We start from the raw sequence: 9,974 nt of genomic DNA on the forward strand, positions 1-9,974 counted from the left end.
GGCAGCACACCAGGCATCCCTGCCCTTCACCATCTCTCAGAGTTTGCTCAAATTCATGTCCATTGAGTTGGTGATGCCATCCAGTCACCTCACCCTCTGTCATCCCCTTCTCCTCTTGCCTTCAATCTTTCCCAGCATCAGGGTATTTCCCAATGAATCGGCTCTTCACATCAACTGGCCAAGTTATTGTAGCTTCAGCTGCAGCATGAGTACTTTCAACGAATGCTCAGAACTGATTTCCTCTAGGATTGACTGGTTTGATCTCCCTGCAGTCCAAGGGACTCTCAAGAGTCTTCTCCAACACCACAGTTTGAAAGCATCAACTCTTTGGCACTCAGTATTCTTTATGGTTCAACTCTTACATCTGTACATGGACCTTTGTCTGCAAAGTGATGTCTTTGCTCTTTAATATGCTGTCTAGATTTGTCACAGTTTTTCTTCCAAGAAGCAAGTGTTTTTTAATTTCATGGCTGCAGTCACCATCTGCAGTGATTTTTGGAGTCCAAGAGAATAATATCTCTCACTGTTTCTCTTAGTTATTCTTCTCAGTTAAAGATACGGACTGGGAATCATTAGTTGGTAGTTAAAATAAGAGTAAATGTGAGTTTTCAGACATATGCACAAATAAAAGAAGATCAAGGGTGATAGTTTGAAAAAAAGATACTTAAGACATTAATAGAAGTTAAGTGATAAAATAAAAGAAAATCTAGAAGAGATTAGGGAAACAAAAAAGAATCAGCAGAGGCAACAGGGACAGAAAACTTTTCCTTGTAAATCTCTTCACTGCTTGGGAATAGTGGTTTTAAAAATGCTGACATTACACTGTATATTTATGATATAATCTATATTATATTTATGTATTTATATTTTAAAATGCAGACATTATACCATCATTAGTCAATCTCAACTTCACACTGCTTTGAGTACATACCAGTGGGAGTAAAGAGCCATTCAAAAAAGATGTTATTAAGTCACTTTCTCACTGAAACATCAATAAATGTTCCTTGTTTTGCCTGGAAAAGGGAAGGCAACTAACTGGACCCCCCGATTCTTGTTTCTCAAGTAAGAGGTCCTTTTCTTTAAGGATCACTGACCCATAGACATAGGTATACATCACAGTGAAAAGTAACTTCCACTTAACTTTAGACTCTTAGGGCATTAGATGTGGTGAGAAAAAGGTCTCTTCTTACTTTAGATTTAATAAGAAATCTAAAAATTCATTTCATAAATTACTTTTAAAATTTTATATTTCAGTTCCACATTATAGCTATTTAATGGAGAAAGAAAGAGTTAAAGGGGAGGAAACATAAGAAAAAGAACTGTGGATGACAGGAAGAAAAAATGGGGTAAACCAAGTAAAAGAAAGAGAAGAAAAAATAGAAACAGGAAAAACAAAAGATCTTCCCAGGAGGAATACCGCGTGTTTTATTGGAGAACCATGTATTGTCTAAGGAGGTATAGCCAAACTTTTCTTAACAAGGATCATACAGTCAATGTTTTGGCTTTGCTCTGTTGTAACTTAAATTCTGCCACTGTAGTACTAAAATAGCCATAGAGAGTAAATTTTTAAAAATGCATGTGTGTGTGTGTCTATGTTTCAATAAAACCCGACATAAAACTCATGCAACCATCTGGATGGCTGGCATGTTTTGCTGGCCTCTGCAATAGAGCAAAGGTCAGCAATTTGGATCAACAAGCTATTTCTATAAGGACCGCATATACCTCTGTAGCATATTTTTCTTTTTTGCTATTGCTTGGTTTTTGGTTTGTTTTTACAACCCTTTAAAAATGTAAAAAGGGTTCTTACCTACAGGCCTTATCAAAAGTAACTGTAGGGCAAATTTGACCAGAGGTCAGGAGGTTGCTGGCCTTTATCTAAAACACATCTTCCCGTCTTATCTAATTTCAATTTGATGGGAGCTATTAACTCTGTGCTTTGTAAATAACTGATACAATGTGGAATAATTTTTGTCTACAGACAATGATACTCAAATTCTGTTCCACAGAGGTCCAACGGTCTCCCCTCACTTAATATGGAAGAAGCTAGCTTTACTTCTCTTTGCATATAATTTTAATATTCCAGATATATGCCATTCAGTTCAGTTCAGTTCAGTTGCTCAGTCGTGTCCGACTCTGCGACCCCATGAATCGCAGCATGCCAGGCCTCCCTGTCCATCACCATCTCCCGGAGTTCACTCAGATTCACGTCCATTGAGTCAGTGATGCCATCCAGCCATCTCATCCTCTGTTGTCCCCTTCTCCTCCTGCTCCCAATCCCTCCCAGCATCATAGTCTTTCCCAATGAGTCAACTCTTCGCATGAGGTGGCCAAAGTACTGGAGTTTCAGCTTTAGCATCATTCCTTCCAAAGAAATCCCAGGGTTAATCTCCTTCAGAATGGACTGGTTGGATCTCCTTGCAGTCCAAGGGACCCTCAAGAGTCTTCTCCAACACCACAGTTCAAAAGCATCAATTCTTTGGCACTCAGCCTTCTTCACAGTCCAACTCTCACATCCACACATGACCACTGGAAAAACCATAGCCTTGACTAGACGGACCTTAGTCAGCAAAATAATGTCTCTGCTTTTGAATATACTGTCTAGGTTGGTCATAACTTTTCTTCCAAGGAGTAAGTATCTTTTAATTTCATGGCTGCAGTCACCATCTGCAGTGATTCTGGAGCACAAAAAATTAAAGTCTGACACTGTTTCCACTGTTTCCCCATCTATTTGCCATGAAGTGATGGGACCGGATGCCATGATCTTCATTTTCTGAATGTTGAGCTTTGAGTCAACTTTTTCACTCTCCTCTTTTACTTTCATCAAGAGGCTTTTTAGTTCCTCTTCACTTTCTGCCATAAGGGTGGTGTCATCTGCATATCTGAGGTGATTGATATTTCTCCCGGCAGTCTTGATTCCAGCTTGTGTTTCTTCCAGTCCAGCGTTTCTATGCCATTCAGGTATGACCTAAATCAAACCCCTTAAGATTATACAGTGGAAAAGATACATAGATTCAAGGGATTAGATCTGGTAGACAGAGTGCTTGAAGAAATATGGACAGAGGTTAATAATGTTGTACAGAAGGCGGTGACCAAAAGCATCCTGAAGAAAAAGAAATGCAAGAAGGCAAAGAGGTTGTGTGAGGAGGTCTTACAAAGAGCTGAAAAAAGAAGAGAAGCAAAAGGCAAAGGAAAAAGGGAGATATACTGAACTGAATGCAGAGTTCCAGAGAATAGCAAGAAGAAATAAGAAAGCCTTCTTAAATGAAGAATGCAAAGAAATATAGGAAAACAATAGAATGTGAAATACCAGAGATCTCTTCAGGAAATTTGAGATAACAAGGAATCATATGCAAAGATGGGCACAATAAAGGACAAAATGGCAAGAACCTAACAAAAGTAGAAGAGATTAAGAAGTGGCAAGAATACACAGAAGAACTATACAAAAAAGGTCTTAATGACTTGGATAACCATGATGGTCACTCACTTCAGTTCAGTTCAGTCACTCAGTCGTGTCCGACTCTTTGCGACCCCATGAATTGCAGCACGCCAGGCCTCCCTGTTCATCACCATCTCCTGGAGTTCACTCAGACTCATGTCCATCAAGTCCGTGATGCCATCCAGCCATCTCATCCTTGGTCGTCCCCTTCTCCTCCTGCCCCCAATCCCTCCCAGCATCAGAGTCTTTTCCAGTGAGTCAACTCTTCACATGAGGTGGCCAAAGTATTGGAGTTTCAGCTTTAGCATCATTCCTTCCAAAGAAATCCCAGGGTTGATCTCCTTCAGGATGGACTGGTTGGATCTCCTTGCAGTCCAAGGGACTCTCAGGAGTCTTCTCCAACACCACAATTCAAAAGCATCAATTCTTCAGCGCTCAGCCTTCTTCACAGTCCAACTTTCACATCCATACATGACCACAGGAAAAACCATAGCCTTGACTAGACGGACCTTAGCTGGCAAAGTAATGTCTCTGCTTTTGAATATGCTATCTAGGTTGGTCATAACTTTCCTTCCAAGGAGTAAGCGTCTTTTAATTTCATGGCTGCAGTCACCATCTGCAGTGATTCTGGAGCACAAAAAAATAAAGTCTGACACTGTTTCCACTGTTTCCCCATCTATTTCCCATGAAGTGATGGGACCGGATGCCATGATCTTCGTTTTCTGGATGTTGAGCTTTAGGCCAACTTTTTTGCTCTCCTCTTTCACTTTCATCAAGAGGCTTTTTAGTTCCTCTTCACTTTCTGCCATAAGGGTGGTGTCATATGCATATCTGAGGTTATTGATATTTCTCCTGGCAATCTTGATTCCAGCTTGTGCTTCTTCCAGTCCAGCGTTTCTCATGATGTACTCTGCATATAAGTTAAATAAGCAGGGTGACAATATACACCCTTGACATACTCCTTTTCCTATTTGGAACCAGTCTGTTGTTCCATGTCCACTTCTAACTGTTGCTTCCTGACCTACATACAGATTTCTCAAGAGGCAGGTCAGGGGGTCTAGTATTCCCATCTCTCTCAGAATTTTCCACAGTTTATTGTGATCCACACAGTCAAAGGCTTTGGCATAGTCAATAAAGCAGAAATAGATGTTTTTCTGGAACTCTCTTGCTTTCTCCGTGATCTAGCGGATGTTGGCAATTTGATCTCTGGTTCCTCTGCTTTTTCTAAAACCAGCTTGAATGTCAGGGAGTTCAGGGTTCACGTATTGCTGAAGCCTGGCTTGGAGAATTTTGAGCATTACTTTACTAGCATGTGAGATGAGTGCAATTGTGTGGTAGTTCAAGCATTCTTTGGCATTGCCTTTCTTTGGGATTGGAATGAAAACTGACCTTTTCCAGTTCTGTGGCCACTGCTGAGTTTTCCAAATTTGCTGGCATATTGAGTGCAGCACTTTCACAGCATCATCTTTCAAGATTTGAAACAGCTCAATTGGAATTCCATCACCTCCTCTAGCTTTGTTTGTGTGGTATCTCGGACTGTGAAGTCAAGTGGGCCTTAGGAAGCATTACTACAAACAAAGCTAGTGGAGGTGATGGAATTCCAGGTGAACTATTGCAAAGTTTAGAAAATGCTGCTGCTAGAGAGGCAGGCCATTATTTATCTTACAGAAGTGGCAAGATGAAGGTTAAAGTCACAGAAGCAGATCCAGCAAAAATTCAAAATTAACCTTTCTAGCACGGTAAATGAGTGCAATTGTACAGTAGTTTGAGCATTTTTGGCATTGCCCTTCATTGAGATTGGAATAAAAACTGACCTTTCCAGTCCTGTGGCCACTACTGAGTTCTCCAGATTTGCTGACATATGATTGCAGCACTTTAACAGCATCATCTTTAGGGATTTTAAATAGCTCAACTAGAATTCCGTCATCTCCACTAGCTTTGTTCGTAGTAATGCTTCCTAACGCCCATTTGACTTCACACTCCAGGATGTCTGGCTCTAGATGAGTGACCACACCATCATGGTTACCTGGGCCATTAAGACCTTTTTAAAATAGTTCTCCTGTGTATTCTTGCCACTTCTCCTTAATTTCTCCTGCCTCTGTCAGGACCTTACCGTTCCTGTCCTTTATCATGTCCATCCTTGCATGAAATGTTCCTTTGATATCTTCAATTTTCTTGAAGAAATATCTAGTCTTTCCCAATTCTAATAATCTTCTCCTAAAAAAGCTGGAGGGCATGGCAACCCACTCCAGTGTTCTTGCCTGGAGAATTCCATGGACAGAGGAGGCTGGCAGGCTGTAGTCTAAGGGTTACAAAGAGTTGTAAGTAACTTAGCATGCACACGCCTAAAAGAGCAACTCTTTATGACTAGGAAACATTACTCATTTTACCGGACACTGGCAAAACCAAGTAGAATTCTTGGCATATATATTTTTGCAAATGAAAAATTTAAAAAATGAGTTTCATTGGGATTTGGCTGGTTGCCACTTCTACTGTAGAGAGCATAATTTTCATAACCTATTGGTTAGCATGTATTAAGTAAAAAAGATGATATATGTATAAGAAAAATTTTAATATTCTAAGAATCAGCAGTAATATGACATCAGATGTGAGGCAACTCCACATAGAATACTATTTAGTTTATTTTCTTACTTCTTTTATCAGAACCATCCTGTACTCAAAATTTAGGTCTCCAGAGTTGAGCTGTTAACTCATCCCATTATTTATCTGAAAGCAAGCAAGACCTTCTTCATATTTCACATAAACCCCTTGTGTACACATGATGTTATCATACCATAACATGAGTTATATTAGCATGACATGCCCTATGGCCCTCTGTAAGTTTCAGGATGATAAATCTGCTAAATAAATATCAATAAAATGTTCCTACTCCATTATGCACAGTCCAGCAGCCTGCTTCCTTCCTAGAATTGACTCCAGAGCAGTGACTGCCAGAGGCCCAAAGAAGGACCACAAGTTAGTATCAGCAAAGCCAAGGGTAATCAGGGAAAATAAATAAAACATAGTAGAGGTTTCTTTCTTTTTTTTTTTTTTTAACAGAGACAGTTTGTTAATGAAATATTTTTTAAGATAGTGTTTTTCTTACATGGATTATGCAATCTTTTAATTTTAGAAATGATGAATGTGTATAGTATTTTTGCTGATTTTGGTTATTTTATACAAAAAAACTTAATTCATTGCCAATTAACTAATTTTTTGTGTGTATTTATAAAAGACTCAAAATGGAAAGTACTACTTTACGACTTTGCAGCATAAGCTACTTTTCAGTGAATTAAACTTTAGATTAAAAATTTATATTATATATAAACATACACAGGCAAAGGAGTCTCCCAGTGGCTCAGAGGTAAAGAATCCACTGGCCGTTTTCGATCCCTGGTTGGGAAGATCCCCTGGAGGAGGAAATGGCAACCCATTCCAGTATTCTTGCCTGGGAAATCCCATGGACAGAGGAGCCTGGCAGGCTATAGTCTACAGGGTAACACAGAGTTGGACACGACTAAGCAAGTGAACACAGCACAGCACACGCAAATATACACATAGATATCTCATGTAGCAAGGATATTTAAAAAGATTTAAAATGACAGAAACCTGACCCATCTCATACATTCTATCAATCATTTTTGCCTAATAATAATTTCTTCCAGCTTAAGTTTAGAATTCTCTTAGTCTGCCTTTTAATGGGTGCTGCTGAAGTCCTTTGGAGAAGGGAATGGCACCCTACTCCAGAACTCTTGCCTGGAAAATCCCATGGATGGAGGAGCCTGGTAGGCTGCAGTCCATGGGGCCGCTGGGAGTCAGACACGACGGAGCGACTTCACTTTCACTTTTCACTTTCATGCATTGGAGAAGGAAATGGCAACCCACTCCAGTGTTCTTGCCTGGAGAATCCCAGGGATGGGGGAGCCTGGTGGGCTGCCGTCTCTGGGGTCGCACAGAGTCGGACACGACTGAAGTGACTTAGCAGCAGCAGCAGCAGCTGAAATCCTTGTTCTGCTTCTCTGAAGGTAAGATCTTTTTCTCTTCTAATTAATAAAGTCATTTCTCAAAGAACTCCCAATTCTCTGTACCTGTTAGGTACAAGACCTTAGCCAGGTCCTCAAAATTCTGCTACATGGAGCACAGAACTGTTCACATCACAGGAAAAAGAAAGGGCAAAACCTTGATTTGTCTCCAATTTAACCTTACAGGGAGAAAATGAATGTTTTTTCTCATGGTTATTTTCTCCCCAAAGAATGGAATGTGAGGCAGAATCCATACATCTGCGTTAGAAATGCCATGGAATTTTTCTCAGTTTTCCCCTTATTTGCCTATCAGTTATTCTTCACACTCTCATAGGAAAATATGCACTTCTTTTTATGAAGATTCTAGATCAATCTGTTAGGGACTAAAGTGAGTTTCTATTGAAAGAAGGCTCTTGAAATGTTTTCCTTAAGCAATGCCTTTGTAAACACACAAACTTTTCTCAATAGTAACACAGTGAAGTATTCTGCAGCTTAGTGACCGCTTCTCAGCTGTGGACTCCCTCCATCTTCTGATTCAGAAGGATGGCTCTAGACCCTGTACTGTAGCTCATTCATTTAACCAATACTAATTTTATGCTTATGATATTCTAGTCACTATGTTTGGCATGAGAGATATCAAGTAGTGAATGATATACACAGGGAAACTACTATGGATATTAGCTACTTAGTATAAGGCAAAAAGATCATTATGGAGAAAGAGCAGAGGATGGCTAGTTAGTTACTCATTTGTATATGTCTGGAAGATTTTAGTAGAAGTGTAGAAGGCTATCCCCAAGTAATCTTGTTTGATAATACTCATTATAGGGCACCATCTCCAAACCTACCCTCTTTATCTCACCCTTCACTTCCCAAGTGCCCCTCTGCTTTCCCCTGCCGCAGTTTTGCAAACTGGCCTGCCCTTCCTGGTATCATGTTCTGAGTTCATTTTTCTGCTATTCTCTGGTTTCCATTTCCAGGGGAATTGCCAATTATTAACCAGCTTTTTATCAATCTAAATCTTATGCAGAAATCCATTTATAAAATAGATACAAGCACAACTCTGCCTAAAGTGTTGAAGGGGATGAGAGGGCTTAGATGGATCACCTTGCCTGCCTAGCAAATCACCATTTCATGATAAAATATAATAAGTCAAAATGCATCAACAGTACTCCTAGGAAATATTTAGGTTTGTTTTAGAAGGGCTTTCTGAGTGTCAAAAACAAAACAAAACAGTATTTTTTCAATATCTGTAAGCAATGCATCCCTGTAAAGAAATAACCACTTAGTGGAACTCACATGCATAACAGAGATTAGAGCAGTAGGCTGTTCATTTAAGCTCATTTTGAAGTTCAAATATACATTACTGATAAAGATAATCAGTGAGGAAAACAGGGCTATTTCCATGAGCACAGAAATTTGAGCTTATGAGTGGCTGTTATAGTTTTATTATACCTCCATATCATTTTACTTCTCATTCTATTTCCTTTTTCCTTCTCTCACTTCTCCTCCTTTCATCCTTCTTCCTCTCTCTGGCTCTGTCTTTCTCTCATACACACACATACACATGCACACACATGCACACAAACACACATACTCTTTCCCTGTCTCTCTCTGTGTATCTGTGTGATTGACATAAACTGCACAGATATGAAACAAACAATTTGATAAGCTTTGACATATGTATATACCTGTGAAACCATCACAATCAATATAACATACATGTCCACTATCCAAAAATGTTTCTAAGTCCACCTTCATAATCCCATTCTTTTTTTTTTTTTTTTCTTAAAGATAGAACACAAGTCAAATTTGCTGGGTTTGTCCAGAAAAGTCAGCAATGGTGATATTGCTGGTTTTTCCATTTCAAGGCTCTCCATGGCTTCCACAGTATTCTTGCCCTCTTTAACCTTGCCAAAGATTACATGCTTGCCATCCAACCACTCAGTCTCAGCAGGGCAGATGAAACACTGGCAATCATTTTTGTTAGGACCAACATTTGCCACGGATAAGATGACAGGACCTGTATGCTTCAGGATGAAATTCTTATCATGAATTTCTCCCCAGAGATGGCATTACCACCAGTGCTATTATGGTGTGTGAAGTCACCACCTTGGCTCATAAATCCTGGAATTATTCTGTGAAAGCAGGGATCTGTATAACCAAATCCTTTCTCCCCAGTTCTCAGAGCATGAAAGTTTTCTGTTGTCATTGGAACTTTGTCTGCAAATAGATAAAAGGAGATGTGGCCCAAGGGCTTGTTGTTGACGGTCATATCGAAGAAAATGATGAGGTTGACCATGGCTGGGCAGTGCAGGGGGTTTGGGGGAGGACCGTCTGTAAGGCTGCAATCCTGTTCTTGCCCTGGTGAATGGTGGGCATATTCCCTGCCCAATTTCCAAACAAACAGATCTGCTTTCTGTCACTATAGATTACATTTCATTAGTTAATTTGTTTTTATTGCTGCATAATTCCCTGGTATGAATATATCATAATTTTAATCCATTCACTTCTTATGG

General features: G+C 39.7%; 1 pseudogene; it reads right to left on the reverse strand.

The window, feature by feature from the left end:
* Positions 1-9,261: 9,261 nt before the first annotated feature.
* LOC120881665 lies at positions 9,262-9,757 on the reverse strand (annotated as a pseudogene).
* Positions 9,758-9,974: the final 217 nt, after the last annotated feature.

The sequence above is a fragment of the Oryx dammah genome, unplaced genomic scaffold, assembly GCF_014754425.2.
Source record: "Oryx dammah isolate SB20612 unplaced genomic scaffold, SCBI_Odam_1.1 HiC_scaffold_2, whole genome shotgun sequence".
Lineage (NCBI taxonomy): Eukaryota > Metazoa > Chordata > Mammalia > Artiodactyla > Bovidae > Oryx > Oryx dammah.